The sequence below is a fragment of the Crinia signifera genome, chromosome 1, assembly GCF_055691185.1.
Source record: "Crinia signifera chromosome 1, ASM5569118v1, whole genome shotgun sequence".
In the NCBI taxonomy this organism is placed as follows: domain Eukaryota; kingdom Metazoa; phylum Chordata; class Amphibia; order Anura; family Myobatrachidae; genus Crinia; species Crinia signifera.
In genome coordinates this window covers 375654120-375670489 of record NC_139217.1, presented here as the reverse complement: position 1 = coordinate 375670489, position 16370 = coordinate 375654120, and positions in this window count along the sequence as shown.

Genomic DNA, 16370 nt, shown 5'->3' with positions numbered 1-16370 from the left:
AGAAAACTGACAGTTACAACCCCCAAATGCCGGCTTCCTGTCAAATTGCAAGGGGATTGTGATTAGATCCATTAGCTATTTCTGTTTCTATTTTGGCTTGTGCATGTGCTCGCCATACTGTACGCATGTGCAGTCGTTGGATAATTGCTAGATCTGTGAAATCGTACATCAGACATTACTCACCAATTGTTATGGTAGGGAAGGCCATCAACTTTCGATGTTCCCAAAAAATTGGTCGGAACCTAGTGCTCGATGTTTTGGGCATCGATAGGCGAGGGTTGAATAGTTTTATGCCATCGATGGACAGCCAACCGATGGTGATTTGTTTTTATTTTATTTTTTTCCCTGCCACTGTCTGCTGCCCTACTACCACTTGTCATCTCACTATCTGTCACTGCAGTTTGGGCCACGGCGTCTTGCCTTCTATTGCCAGTGCCAGCGATGATCGGCAATCACAGGTTGGTCTTGGTAGACTCAGTGGCAATGCATTTCGATTGGCTTCCCGGCCGGGTGTGTGTATGACGTGCTCGGGCTGTGTGGATATGTGCGCACTGCAGACGAGCGGGTCGCGTCGTGGAGTGAACTGCAGTGGTCTGGAGTCGCGCTGCTGCTGGCTGCCGCTAGGTAATGAGTCTGTCACTCATGATTCGCCCGGCACCTCGGCTGGAGGTGCGTATGCGCAGAAGAAAACTACAGAGTGACCGCTAAGTAAAATTGGTCTCTACTGCACATGCGCGCACCTCCTGGCGGTGCAACCCGCCCCGTTGTGCTGTGCATGCGTGGATAATCGATGGTGGGAACCATAGATGGTCGGTGATAGAATTTTTTTTTATATCCATCGATGTAGGATGGGTCGATGGCTATCCCTATGTCAAGGTACTCTAGAAAACCAGGGGTGTACTTGATAGACACTCTGGTAGTGTCATGGACATTACCTCTACCATATGTTTATCCCACCTGTTAATTCTTCACAAATTAATTCAGGGGTGTGGCATCATGATCTATATTGCTCTAGATTGCAGTGAATTTGATGCACAGATCTTCAGCATCTCTCCTTCGGCATTCCTCTGCATCTCCCTCTCAAACAAGGTCTTCTGTCTCAGGGTCTGTATCTTCATCCAGATCACGTCTCCCTTTCATGGGGTGGTTCTTGACATCAGTCTTGAGGGTAAAGGGGTTCTCAAAGAAGGTCATTAGCATCATGCTGAATGTCCAGAACATCTTTGGTTCTTCAAGCGTTTCAGTCCACCCTATTTGAGTCTTTGGACTCTGTTGATTTGCACTGGCTAATATGAAAAAGTTTAGTCCTTTTTTTTTTTTTTTTGTCTGTCAATTATTTTAGCCCAGTTAGGGTCTGACCTCAGTGCACTATATTATTTGTTAAGTTTCTTATATAGCGCATGCATATTCTGCAGAGCTGTACAGAGTATATTTAAACATTCATATCAGTCCCTGCCCCAGTGGAGCTTACAATCTCTATATTCCCTACCACATGTACAGGCAAAAACACTCAGACATACTAGGGTTAATTTTGTTAGCAGCTAATTACCCTACCAGTATATTTTTGGATTGTGGGAGGAAACCGGAGTACCTGGGGAGGACATACAAACTCTGCACAGTTAGGGCCATGGTGGGAATCGAACCCACAACCTCAGTGCTGTGTGTCAGTAACGCTAACCATTACACTGTCTGTGCTGCCATTTGTGTTGCTCATTTTTTTTTCATGCTAATATCAGGATATTGTTGTGCCTTCCTATGAAACCTCCCAGAGCAGATTTGTAAGGTGGCTATGTGACTATGTTCTTTTGTTTCTACGCCTTTGATACCTTTTGCGTCTTCAGACGTTGGTTTTAGCAGATCGGTTGTCAGTGCAGCTCAGGATCGTATCTGCCTGTAAGGGGACATTTGGAATGTTCCATCACCCATGTGTCCCTAGTGGATGAAAAAAAAAATTGGATTTATGTTCTTAAATCCTTTTCTTTGAGTCCATAGGTGGCACAATATGCCCACCCTTATGCATCTCGCTCGTGAGGGCCATAAGTGTCTACAGCGTTGAACTTAAGTCATGATCTACAACGAACAGGTCATAGTTTATGGAATTCAGCAGGAACAGGAAGACCTGGTCAGGAGGAGCTTCTTGTGAAACAACATTATGTTGGTATATAAGCAGTTTATTGACATGTTGGTGCTATTGACATGTTAGCAAATCCACAGACAAGTGCAGAGTAGCTATATTAGCACCACTGTAGACCATATAGCTACACATTTGATTTCCTGTACTTGATCATCTTATGGCCATAACTTTATTTAAAAAAACAAGCAAACAACATACCTGGTCATAGACCCAAACAGGATTGATTGACAGCTGTCTATTTTTTTTTTATATAAGATTTGCTGCTCAGACATGCATGAATTTTTTCCCCAGGAAGAGTTGTCTTTTATCAGTCTGGCCTAGTTGTTTTCCTGTCCATAAAGTTACAAAAAAGTAACACACAAAGATATTTTCCATGAAATCTACGGGGAAGATTTAGCCATTAATAATCTACTGGTGACTTTTTAAGTTTTGTCCGCGTATTTTGTCTTATTAAAAAAGTAATTTGCCATCAGCTGTAATTCTCAACATCTGGTGTAAATGCATTGGTATATTTATATATTTTATTCCGGTTTTTTTTTTGGGTGACACAATGCATACTTGCCTACCTGACCCTCTCCATGCGGGAGAAAATGCTCTGTTTCTGGACTTCCCTGGTAATGTATGATTGCCAGCACCTGTGGTGACACCTTTACCTAGCTCCCCACAGGTGAAGGCAATCATACATTACCAGGGAAGTCCAGGAGCATGGAGAGTGTCAGGTAGGCAAGTAGGACACAATGTAAGATTGAAGCAGACAACCTTCTGGGTACTTGTTTCCTAGCACGGTGCCCGTTGTGGCAGATCGCATACCTTAAGTTAAGGTAACTTATGGTATGCGATCGACGTGATGGATGCAATTTTCTGTCAATTAAGTGTTTTAATTACCGGCAAGGAGAAAATCGCATTGATCGCGTCCATCGCCTGCCATTATAATGGCATGTGATGCGACCAACGCGATCAATGCGATTTTACATAGGGCTCAATGTTAAATTAGCTTTCAATGATAAAATTGCATTGATCGCGACCATCGCATGCCATTATAATGGCATGCGATGCGATCAACGTGATTTTACATAGGTAACAATGGGAAATGGGCCAATGGGCCCAATTTTTGATTGTATATGCACCGTCATGGGTTTTAAGCATGTGAAGTGTCCCCCCATTGTTAACGTCACCCCACTATTGACGCCAACCCGAAGCGTGGCGAGTGCAGCAGTACACGTCCTCTGACCTTTTCATACCCCCACTATCCACGTCGGCGTGGAGTTGATTTAATAAAGTGTGGCGAGCGCAGCGAGCCACCGAGCCCGAAGTGTGGCGAGCGCACGCGTATACCTGTGAAGTTATGCGGGGCTCGGTGGCTCGTTGCACTCGCCACACTTTATAAGATCAACTCCACGCCGACGTGGATAATGGGGGTATGAAAAGGTCGGAGGACGCATAATGCCGCCCCTCGCGGGCTCGCTGCGTTCGCCACGCTTCGGGTTGGCGTTCATAGTGGGGTGGTGTTAACAATGGGGGGCCATTTCACCCATGAGGGGGGGGGGTATGCAATTAAAATTAGGGTTTCGGGGGCGTGTTAGGTCTCAGGGACCATTTTACATTGATTCCAATGTAAAAATTGCGTCGATCTCATTGCATGCGATTTGGTTGCATGCGATCAACGCGATTTTTAGGTCCCGATGCTTGAGCTAAAAATCGCTGGCGCCGTGCTAGGAAACAAGTACCACCTTCTGTCAGTGACAGTAACACGTTTAGGGTACATCCTTCCTGTTAGTAAAGCAGCAGCAGCGTACAGCAACATGTGGTAATGATTAAACATGAGAACCGTTTCTAAGTTCATGAATTTGTTCACATTCAGACTCCAAATTAAACAATGTTATCCTAGACCAGGGGTAGCCAACTCAGTCCCCGAGATCTACCATGTTTTCTAGGTCTCCTCACAGAATTACAAGTGAAGTAATTAGCTCCACCTGTGGATCTTTAAAATGTCAGTCAGTAATGAGTGCACCTGTGATGTGAGCTGGAAAACATTAACTGTTGGTTACTCTCGAGGACTAGTTGGCTAACCCTGTCCTAGACTAACTATGGGCAAAACGGAGTAACACAAGGCCTGATCCATGTTTGTAAGAAAAGCTAAAAAGCAAGCAACTTGGTCAAACCATGTTGCACTAGAAAGGCTTGGGTGGGTGTGCACAAACAATTTAAATTGCTGTGTAAAAATCAAAATGTCTAATTCGTGAGAAACATGCAGAAGCAGACGGTATTTATGCTGCACAGAAAAATATATACATGTATTTGCTCCCCTTGCGCGACTGTATGGTCGGTTCCGGATACAAAGTTACAAATACTGTATAAATCAGGTCTATGATCAAGGCTGGTCACTAGCCAGGGTGGTAGACATTGCGGCTGCCCCCTCTGGGAGTGGGCAGTCAGGTCAGCACATCAGGGGGAGGGGTGTGTGGGTGTTTTGTTGCATTAGGGGTCAGGTTGTGGATGAAGTATGGTGCTCGTGGTTGTGTCATTGTGGTCATGCCCCTGCTGTATACAGGGCCGCCAAGAGAAATCCTGGGCCCCGATACAACAACTTCCTGGGGCCCCCACGGACAGAGCTCCCCGCACACACTTTGACCTGTATCCGCCTACACGCAGTGTTATACAAGCCCCGTCCATAAAAAAATAATAAAACAAACAAAAAAAAAAAGATTTTGCTCTTCTTTATTTTGTGTGTACTGCACCCCAATACACCATACTGATACTGTCAGAAGTTCAGTGTGTTAATAAGCAGCCAGCTTGCTGCAGGCCTTGGCCTAAATTGAATGAAAACTAAATTGTGAGCTGTAAAGTGGTCAAAATTGTCTGGAAAGGGCTGTAAATGAATGTTATTGAGGTTCATATTACTCTAGGGCAGAGGTTCCCAATCTTTTTTTAATCATGGCACCCTAGAGTATCAGAATTTTTCCACGGCACCCCTAGGTGTAGAAAAATAAAATATAAAATTAAGTAGATTGTGTTTATATGTGATTCTTTGGTTCAGTTGTGTGATAAAGGGCATGATTTGCTTCTGTTTGTACATATTTTATGATTGGCAGCCACCAGCACTTTGTTTTGTCCAGAAATAATTGATCATAAATAATTTGAATTGGTCCTGGACCAACAACCCTTGGCACTCCTGCAAGAGTCCCGAGGCACCCCAGGGAACCACGACACACAGTTTGGGAACCACTACTCTAGGGACAAAAAAACGCAAAAATTATGTGATTTGGGCGGTTTTTGACCATATTTGAAAAAAATCCACCGCTTGACAAAGCCAAAATTCCGGCGACTAATGCAAATACACATCTTCGGCCCCGGCACCAATCTCTAACCAAAACACTGCAAGTAGTGTGATTTGTAGTTTTTTTTTTTATACAGCAGTACCTATATATAGGGATGTATCCAATTATCCACATGTCTAATTTCCAGTAAAAGTCCCCAATTGTACCTTTTTATTCTCGCCCAAAAAACCAGGATTCAGGTGTGGAAACCCACTGTTATCATGTAAACTGTGGAATCAATGGGATTTTTTTTTTTCATGGAACTCGCGTGAGGTAATCTGCACTAACTGAATAGCTCTGGCACAGCAATTAGCTGCAAAGTAAACAGTTTACATCCATAATGTTTGCAACATGATGTATGTATCTGGGTATACTTTAAGTGATTTCTAGAATTTCACCAGCAAAGTTTATGTTTTATATATAACTAAAATTAGAGCAGCCCTGTGCAAAATTGTATTTTTTTTTTCATTGCCCAGTATTAACGTGGCATCAAGTTCTTTGCAAATTGCCTCATTTAGAAGGCAGTAAGTGCTATGGCCAGCCATGAAAAACCGCACAATTGTAGGCAGAATAGGTCACTACAGCTGGATTTATAAAAAATAAATAAATAAGTAGACCGTCCTACATGAAGGTGTCAAAGTGTGAGGGGAGGACTTGCCAAGGTCGCATGTATCATACTGGCTTCTGACATAGGGCTAGCATTTTCAAAGTTGGAGAGAGATAAAGTACCAGCCAATCTGTTTCTAACTGACACGTTGAACGTTGCATTTGAAAAATAACAGGAACTGATTGGTTGCTACAGTATTTTTTTTCTCCTTCCACTTTTATCTTTCTCCACGCTTGGATAAATCTCACCCACAGACAGAAACCTGCCCATTTCACATTGTTTCCTATGTGAGATGGACTTAATCAAGTCCATCTCATCTTGTGCCATTATAATGGCACAAGACCGACGCGATGCTCCCGATGTCAATGTTAAATATTAGTTTAACATTGAAGCCTATGGGGAAATCGCGGGCATCGCGTCGGTCGCGTCTGGGGCGATGTTAATGGCCGCGACCGACGCGATGCCCGCGATTTTGACTTTGACGGCAAAATGGACCTGATTTCAAAGGAAATCGGGTTCATCGCGGGCATCGTGTACCTTAACTTTAAGGTACACGATGCCCGCGATTGTGGCCGTACTAAGAAACAAGTACCGACAAAACCATGTGCACTGCAGGTGGGCAGATGTAACTTGTGCAGAGAGAATTAGATTTGTGTGGGGTTTTACTTCAAAGTGAGATCTATATTGCAGTGTAAAAATAAAGCAGCCAGTATTTTCCCTGCACAGAAACAAAATAACTCACCCAATTCTAACTCTCTCTGCACAAGTTACATCTGCCCCACCTGCAGTGCACATGGTTTTGTCCATCTAAGAAGGAATTTGCCTTTGCGAGTGAACCAGAATAAGGGCCACAGTACAATGTATTGCATACAATTCATCTGCTGGGGAGATAGCAGGTCATTTGGAAAGGTATCGCATGAGATACCTTGTGTTAGTGTATGGTGGCCAATTTTCTGCCACAATATTTGCGTAGTCTGTATCTGCTCTTCTGTTACATGTCTTAATCCTTAATAAACAATGTAACCTTATTTCTGCAACAATCATGTCCTGTATTTCTTGCGTTGGCAACGGCTGAAGTCCTAAATGGAGGGGAGAGCATCAGCTACTCAGAATCTTAAGGAGCGAGGTATTGAATTATTTAGATATTGATTTTATTAATGACTGCTTACTCATTCAATGAAAAGTGGAACACAAAGCCCAAAAAGCAGACAAAGTAAGAAGGCAGAACAAACAGGTAAATATATTGCTTACTGTCACATATCAAGAAACATCAAATTTGCATTAAATGTTCAATCCACTTTTAACAAGGTACATAAGTGTCTTTAAAATGAATCAAATTAGTTATCTATAAAAAGGCATAGGGCCGGAAGTAATGATATCTGAGTTTGCCGGAGGTGCGGGTTCCAGACGAATCTGGCTGTTTTATTTTAAAGCTGGAATCACTTTCAAGGCATGGTTTTGTAAATAATGTATTGATTTACAGTTTGTAAAGTGTCATGAGATTACCATGGCAACCACAGTTGCATAACAGATATGAGTACGCCGTACAGTCATAGAAGAACTCCCCAAGTCTTCCTTTGCCATAAATGTGATTGATCACCAAAAGCCAAATGCTTAAAAATTATTTTATTTCGATGGTAACCCATTAGAAAAACTATTGTTTCTTTTTTTTATTAGGTATTAAGCTTACTGTAAACCATGTGTTTTACTTATATTGAAACTTTAGAAATAGTCCTTCAACAAGAGGACCTATGCAGATGCTGAGTAGGCTGGCTCTTATGCTGTGTACACACGGGGGCGATAGGTGCTATAATCGCTGGGAATATGATCGCAGGCGACCATATTGCCAGTGATTGGAGTGCGCACCAGCGATAAATCGCCGGGTGCGCGCTCCCGTTTTCTGCCCCATTGTAATCGCTGGTCACAGGAGCTTGCTCCTGCAACCAGCTGATTACCTCTGCAGCTCCCCCGGCAGAGGTTCCTTTTCATCAGCGACCATCTCTGGTCGCTGATGCAAAGGAGACACTGGGCAATATATTGCTCAGGAATATATTGCTAGCAATATATTGCTGGGCAATATATCTCCCCCGTGTGTACGGGGCTTTACACAATGCATAAATGGGGTTAAACCAGAGATTCCCAATTTCTTTTGAATCTTGAATTTTTTTCATGGCACCACTAGGCCAAAAGTTTTTTTTATTGGGAAATGTAAGAAAAAAATACAATTAAGTAAACTGCTTTTTATGTCAGCCATGGGATCATTTATGTGTTGAGTGTCAGGATTTGCTTCTATCCTGTAGGGGGAAATTTACTAAAGGAAATTTGTAAAAAAAATAGGTGTATTTGTATCCAGAAATACACTTATTTTTGACATTTACTATCCCGAAAATATGGCAATTCGTAGTCGTATTGATGTGCTATCAATACGAATATGAATTGCCGTATTTTCGGGATAGTAAATGTCAAAAATAAGTGTATTTCTGGATACAAATACACCTATTTTTTACAAATTTCCTTTAGTAAATTTCCTCCTGTATGTCCACAAATTTTATTACTGGAATCCAAAAGCACTGGTTTTCCCTATTACTCTAGTCACAAATAATTTGAATTTATCCTGGACCATCAATCCAAAACACTCCTGCAAGTGTCCCGAGCCACAGCAAACAGTTTGGGAACTACTGAGCTAAACTAATTTGAATTTAGGGACTGATTCCGTTTTGGGAACAAAGCAAAAAGAGCAAGTAACTTTGTTAACTGCCAAAACTTTGTTGTTCTACAAATTCAGATATACATTATGCAGTGAGATTTTGATTGGGGTTACTAGTGTAAAATAAAGCATTTGTTGGCTACATGCAGATGTAGTAAGTATTTACCCGGAGTGCTAAATTCTCCCAAATGCCCCCTGTACCCCCTCACAGCCCCACCCCAAATACCAGCATGCGTGGCTCTTAGGGGAGGGGGCAGATTGTGTTATTTTAACCCTGCCCCTACATGTAGACCATAGAATCGTGGTATTTACTGTGTTAGAGGTGGGACTGGGTGACATCAAGCTGCATTCTTGCCCCCAAAGTAAAGTTGAGAGTCTCCTCTCCAGGCTTCTCCTGTAATGCCTGTAACGTAATGCCACTAAACCATGTAGTAAGCGCCATTGGGTGCACTTAATGCATATTTTTTTTCTCAAAACCTCAGGAGCTGCCTAGAAAAAGCATTAATTATACCCGTTCGGGGCTTACTGCACAGGGTAACCCATAGATTTGAACACTTAACTTGGAATCTATGGATTAAGGTGTATTGGCTGCGGGTTTATTGATCATGGAAGTTGACTAATAATTTAATAGCTTTGGGCATTAAACCTGGAACTTTACCAGCACTGTAAACCCCAGAGCTAACTAAAACTGCCCCTTTCTATAGGCATTTGTCTTTTTTTTTTTTTGTATTTTCTTACCTTGGACCCATGTTTTTTCCAGCTCAACTTGGGTCATTTATTGTTTTTTGACAGCGCAACCTGGGTTGTGTGTGCCAGGATCTTGACCCTGGTCACAATTGAAGTTATTCCTGAAAGTGATCCGGGGTAGGCTGCTGTGTGAAAGGGGGGCTTGGGTTTCTTTTCGGCCAGTGCAACATTAACCCGGGTTGACACAGGACGTGTGTTGTCCCAGTAATATCAGACCTAACTCCCGTGTCCTTACCTCAGTGCGAAAGTGACTGAAACAGGTATTAACATAACACAGCCTGAAACTGGAGTGATGATCCTGGATCAGACTTGGGATTTTGGTCTAAAAGTGGTACTACTTTTTGGAGATTAAACACAATACTGATTGCATAAAGCTTTGGAATAGTCTTTAAAATAATGCAGTAAAAAAAAATCAACTTGTGTTTATTTTTTTTACCAGTTATTTACATAGCGCACACATATTCTGACTTTTCAGGGAATAGTTTAACATTCACATCAATCCCACCCCCAGATGAGTTTACAATCTATATTCCCTACCACACACACACACAGACATTCTAGGGTTAATTTTGTCGGAGCCAATAGCTGCTCCATGAGGATGGGTGATGCTCTGCTTCAAACAGGTCCTCAAAATAGTTTGCACATACAGCGTGAATCATGCTATTGGCTCACAGTTAAATTGAGTGGGTGCGTTTTTCTGTGATGTCTCTAGAAAGCAGCACACAGTCACCCACAAGCGACAGCTGCCCTTCCCTCCTACCCACCTCTCTGTCAGCATGAAAAGGACAAGCCTGCATTCTGTTAACACCTACCCTGCCAGAACATCTAGCAAGGCACTGAAGAACACACGTCTGTTTATTCAGTACTTACACTGTTAGATTGAAAGATTTGTGCAAGCTAATTTGCGCATCATCAACCATTAGTGCAATGCAATGAGAAGGCTGCATTGCATTACTTAATAAACATTGGACCTTATTCTGGTCTGTTCGTTCGCATGGAGACCGATGATATGCGCAGCTGCATTTCTGCACATGTGTATACTACGCCAGATGTCTGCGTCCACAGCAAACATACTGTTCACCAGGTCACGCACCCAAGACAGCGAAGGGTGGCCCGACGGCGGGGAATAGTCACACGTTTCATGGCTGTTCCGATGAAAACGCTGGGCTTTCCCAAGGCAGCCATCGAATGATGTGAGAGATTCCCCCTGGCCTGCAAATGGATGTTTATGTTAAACATCCATTTGCAGCCATTGCGTACGAACACGACGTGCAAGGGGGAGTGGGAGTGCGAGGACCGGCATTCACAGGGCGGCGTCTGGTGGACTCCCAAACCAGAATAACCCCCATAATGCAGTTCATAGAATAAAATAATGTTTTAATACACCTCTCTCTCTCTCTCACACTAGTGCATAGTTCAGCTGCAAGTTTTCTCCATGTTGTATAACTTTTTATATTGTATTATTTGGCAAGTATTCATATGTTAAGAATCCATATCACAGTTACAGGTATAAGGATTCTGTATTCATTTAATTTGCTGTGACATGGGCTCCAATAAGAGTAAATCCCAGTGATTAATGACAAGTAAAGTGATTGCATTCACCTTGTTACTTCCCTATACAGACACCAGTTGGCGACTTGGCTTCCAGTTGTGAAAACCCCACAATGCACATAAGGATATCCTATAGCCCACCAGAGAGGGATCACTGGCAGCGCGGTCCCATTGCAGCTGTTGGGATGACATCATTGTTAAATACCCTCCCCATAGAAAAGTAAGGGGATCGCTGATGCGAGGGCTGGCAGTCAGAAGCAGACATTATTTTAGGGGAAGAAATGATTATTAACTAGATCTTAAAGCCTGAATAAAATCCATATAAATCACATGAAGCAATTGCTTTGTACTTGAAGATCTCTTAAGGCGTGTGCTATTCCTGGTTATCTTCTGAGAGTGGCATCTAGTGATAGATTTGGGGAGCGACAATTCTGCACAGGATTTACCCTACAGCTAATAGATCAGGCTGCCCGGTTCTACTAGCTACAGTATTGGAAGTTCAGTTCATGTGAATGTGTCCCATTACATACCGGTCATTATTAGTGATTTATTGTGGTTAGATGATAACCACAATATATCAGTCTAGGGTAATGGAGATAACATTCCTAGTGCTAGTAGGAACCATTCATTAGCATAGTCCTTAGCAAACCATTTGGTATCATAAACTTGCCTGCCGGTAACAATGTAGATGTTACTTTTCAGATTCTTATTTTGCTACAGCTAAGATGTTTGCCTCAGCTGGTGCAAAGGTCTGGTTCCCAAAGGGCAATACACTTGTTTTCAAGTGTATTAATAACAAATAAATAATAATTTTACATATTTTATATTCAGGGGGCGGGGACGTAGCCTGACATCATCAAGACCTGTTCCCATCACTGGCAATGCAGCAACTTTCCTACTGGCAATGCAGTAACTACCTACGAGAAGGGGGCAGGGTACAATGATGCAATTGGCACCATTTTAGCCCAGAGAGCTGCAATTGCCAGGAGGGTAGGCATTGCCTACTGGGAGGTGTTTTGTTCATATGTTTGTAAATCCTCTCATAAGGACACAGAAACAGCTGTGCTGTTTTATTCCATCCAACTCCAGACACACTGCCTCAGGACCACCCACTTCCCAGCAAGACCATCAACGAAGATTCAGGCTTACACATATTTGTAAGGGAGTGTCTACAAATATTAAGCATTCTAATACACTAACATCACAGGAGGGTAGGCAAGAATGGTGCAAATATATCAAGCATTGGAGAGATATGAGTGGACAAATTGGGAACACTGCTCCTGTGCGGAGTGCCAGTCAGGAAGAGTATGGAGTGGGGATTGGGTGAAAACCGGACCGCCGGACTGTATCCGCCTCCCTTCCCCGTAGCTGCAGCAGCTGACGGACTGATATCTGCTCCCAGACTAGTGCTGCCTTCTGCTGCTGCTCCCAGACTGAGTGACTGCTAGAGCAGCCACTGGCTGCAGGGAGATGGACACAGCGGGTCCGGTCCAGCGGTCCGGTTTTCACCCAATCCCCATGGAGTGAGTCATCGCTGCTCACTCCATACATCGCCCGCCTGTCTGTCTGACCTAGGGTCTGGGGGGGTTGAACTGAAGCTGCCAACAGGCTGCACAGTGAGGGGGTCAGGTATGGGAGCTACAGTATATATAGAGTTTATTCTTTATATTTATTTGTGAGGGCGGCCTCTATTAATGTTTTATATTAACATATATTTTGGTTCCTTGCACGCCAAATCTTCAGTCTTTGTGTGTTTGTGTATATGGGGGGGAGGGGGCGCCGTGACATGAGCTTGCTCCGGGTGCTCTGGCTGCACCCTACACCACTGTATTTACATTGAATCATCAGCGTGATATCCCAGCACTTTAGCAGGTATAGTAGCTTTAACTAACTGCTTTGGGGCTCATCTACATTTGTATATATAATTTTGCAAGATTCCTCTCAGATGTAGCAGTACATACCCACGGTTCTAGGTGCCACATTCACAATCTCTTTTCACAATCTCTCCATATATGGAACTAGACACGCCCTTTGGGTGGAGCATGACACCCCCTCGATGGGGCGCTTTGCAAAATTCTACTACCAACTATAATCTCCCTGAAATTAGTTTTCAAAAGTAGGCAAGTATGCTTGAAACATCTTCCCTTATGTCACTATTAGTTACAAGTTCTCCTTTGTAAATGTATGCTTTGAGGCAGAATTCATGCACTTCATGTTCTCTGCTTCAGTTCTTTAATGCAGTCATTGTTTGAAATGATGTTCTAACAAACAGTTTAATTGTAATAATTTATAAGACAAGAACATTTCTAGGACAGAAACGACATTCTGTTTGGCCATTGTGAAATCATATGCCTCTGTGATCTAGGGATTTGTTTATTCTTAAAATATATATATATTTAGCTCCTCTACTTCCACTTACTATGTACAACTTATAATAGTTGTACCAGTTGCTAGGGAGGTAAGTGTAAGAGAATTTCCCATTAAATATTCAATTATAAGCTTATTTTTAGAATGAAGTGCTCCTGCAAATCTGAACTGTAAAAATTTTTAAAATAACTTTTTGTTTCTGTTTCTTTTTTTAATTGTACAATCATAATACATGGATGTTTCAAAAATGAAGATCCATGTGTTTCTTTTTTAATTGTACAATAGTAATACATGGATGTTTCAAAAAGGAAGATCCGAAGAAGTCCAAAAATAATCTTTAATTTATGGTGGTTTACAAAAACAAAACTTGGCCATGGTTTTTAAACATTAGAAACATCATCGCTTTGTATAACTACCATTGCTCAGCATTGGAATTAATCCTCTCCGTGGGGATTATTCAGTTAATCACTATCATGCGAGTTTGCAATCCTATTTATTATCGAACAACTGCGTATGGATTGGAGTGCATGCGAGAGGCCAAACAGTGACAAAAATATCTAATTGCAATCCCTTCGTAATATGATGAACAGGAAGTCGCCGTTTAGGGGTGGTAACCTGCCATTTTCAGGTAGTGTCCGGAAAAAATGCAGACATGCCCTGGCGTTTTAGGGAGGGTGTGTGACATCAGTGCCAGCCTCGATAAGCCTGTCTCAGTTTCAGATTTGTGTAGTGGTCAGAGTTACGCACATTTGCACAGACTGGGAAAATCATTAGATGGTGAATAAATTGCGTATGGATGTGCAATAGGATACCAAATTTTCCCAATTTACTTGCAGGTTTACACAGGGTGGGTTTTCACTCTATCTGGGTGGTGGCAAACAACTCGCAGTCATCTGCAAATTTTGCAGAGCAGCGATCAGGTCTGAATCAGGCCCCATCACCCTTCACTAAAGTTATTATTAGGGTTGCTGGGATTTTGGGATTAGATTGCACATGCGCAGTCTAATGTCAGGCAGCGTCTAAGTGTCCCCAGCTGTGTGGCTCTGCACAGCATGATCATGATGCGCAGGCCGCTCTGCCGCAACCACGCTCCCAGCCGCACTGCTCGTCCCACTCCCGCAGCACTGGCCACCCTGTTCCGTACACACTGCCCACCTCGCTCCTGGCCGCACCTGCCCATGTAATTAAATGAGCGGGGTGGACGGGGCATTTTTTTTCTTTTTTATTAGGGAAGCCAATTCCAGAATCCCAGGAATCCTGGGATTGAGCATTTTTCAGTTCCAAATCCCGGGATTGAAAAAATACCCCGGAATTGGCATCCCTAGTTAGTACCATGGTAACAGGCTCACCATCAAATGAATTTACACTGGGCACAAGTCATTGCAGGCTCAGAGTAGCCAGAGACTTACGCTGTGGTGCGATGGAAAAAGTCATATCCGGCCTAAAGTGGATGTCATACACCTCCCCTATAACGTTCAGGCACGCCTAGCATTTTCCCAGGCACTCCCGCCGTTTTTTGTAGGCATGTCTGCATTTTTTGTAGCACCCCCCCTAAAAGGCCGGCTTCCACCCCCAGACGCCTACTTCCTGTTAATCACCTTGGGAGCGGCTAAAGAATAGAAAAAGTAGCACGCCATACGCTTGCGGAGTGTATCAATAATCGCCCAAAGTCGCTGCTGCGTGATCAGGACTGAATCGGTCCCCAGGTCCCTTACAAGTGAAGGGCAATCTTGTGAGACACTCCTGTCGAACATCAGTGCCTTACCTCATAAATGCTCTACAGAATGAATGGGCACAAAATCCCAGTCACTGTTTGAGGAGTTTGATGTGGAAGAACTTGACTGGCCTGCACAGAGCTCTGACCTTGAACACCTTTGGAAGGAACTGGATTGGAGATTGAGAGACACACCTTTTTGTTCAACATCAGTGCCTGACCTCATAATTGCTCTACAGAATGAATGGGCCCAAATACCCACAGAAACACTCCAAAATCTTGTGGAAGGCTTTCCAAGAAGAGTGGTAGCTGTTTTAGCTGCAAGAGGGGGGCCAACACCATATTAAAGTCTATGGGCCAAAATGTAATGGGGCGTGGGAATCAGAAAGTAAGAGCTTTTCGGAGAGTGTTCTCATTCATTGAAATCAGCAATCAACCTTGTTTTTCAGTGTAAATGATAGCCGCTTTCCAAAAAATGGGAAAACTCCCCAAATCTCTCACTATCTGATTCCCACGCCCTATTAAATTTGGCACTATGTATTTTATGTATTTGACTACAATGACATTACAGTTGCTGTTGGTGTAATGGTCAGGCGCCCGAGTACTTTTTTATATATATCTCCTATATATTTAGCCAGATCTGTCAATCATGTGTGTATAACACTGGGCGGAGACATAGAGTGAATAGCCTATCAGGTACCAATCTGTCATTCTTAGACTCCACCCAGCATTACACAGTCACAGTCACAGTGACAGATCTGTCCTGACTAAGTAGGACAGGCGTGGCTACCTGCGGCTCATGAGCCACATGCTGCTCTTTTCTTTCTTAAGTGCGGCTCCCTCCCTTGCCTCCTGCGTCTGGCCGTGGCCCGTCGCAATGTGCAGCAGAGCGCGGCGGCCGTGATGACCCGGCGCATGTGCACTAACAGTAGGCGCCAGAGTCCCCGGCACATGCGCAGTCGCGCTAGGAGGCAGCTTCCCCGGTGCCATTCTAAAGACTGCGGAGTGCGCCATACATGCCCTCCCCTCCGTCAGCTTCTTTACCAAGGCCTCCTGTTCTGCCATCCTACTGACATCACTTACTGGACTCTGGAGTGAGTGTGAATTATTTATTTACAGTTTAAGTATAATATATACCCTGGCTGTGTATATATATATATATATATATGTGTGTGTGTGTGTATGAGATATTGCGGCTCTTACACATGAAGCTCCAGCTGCTGGCC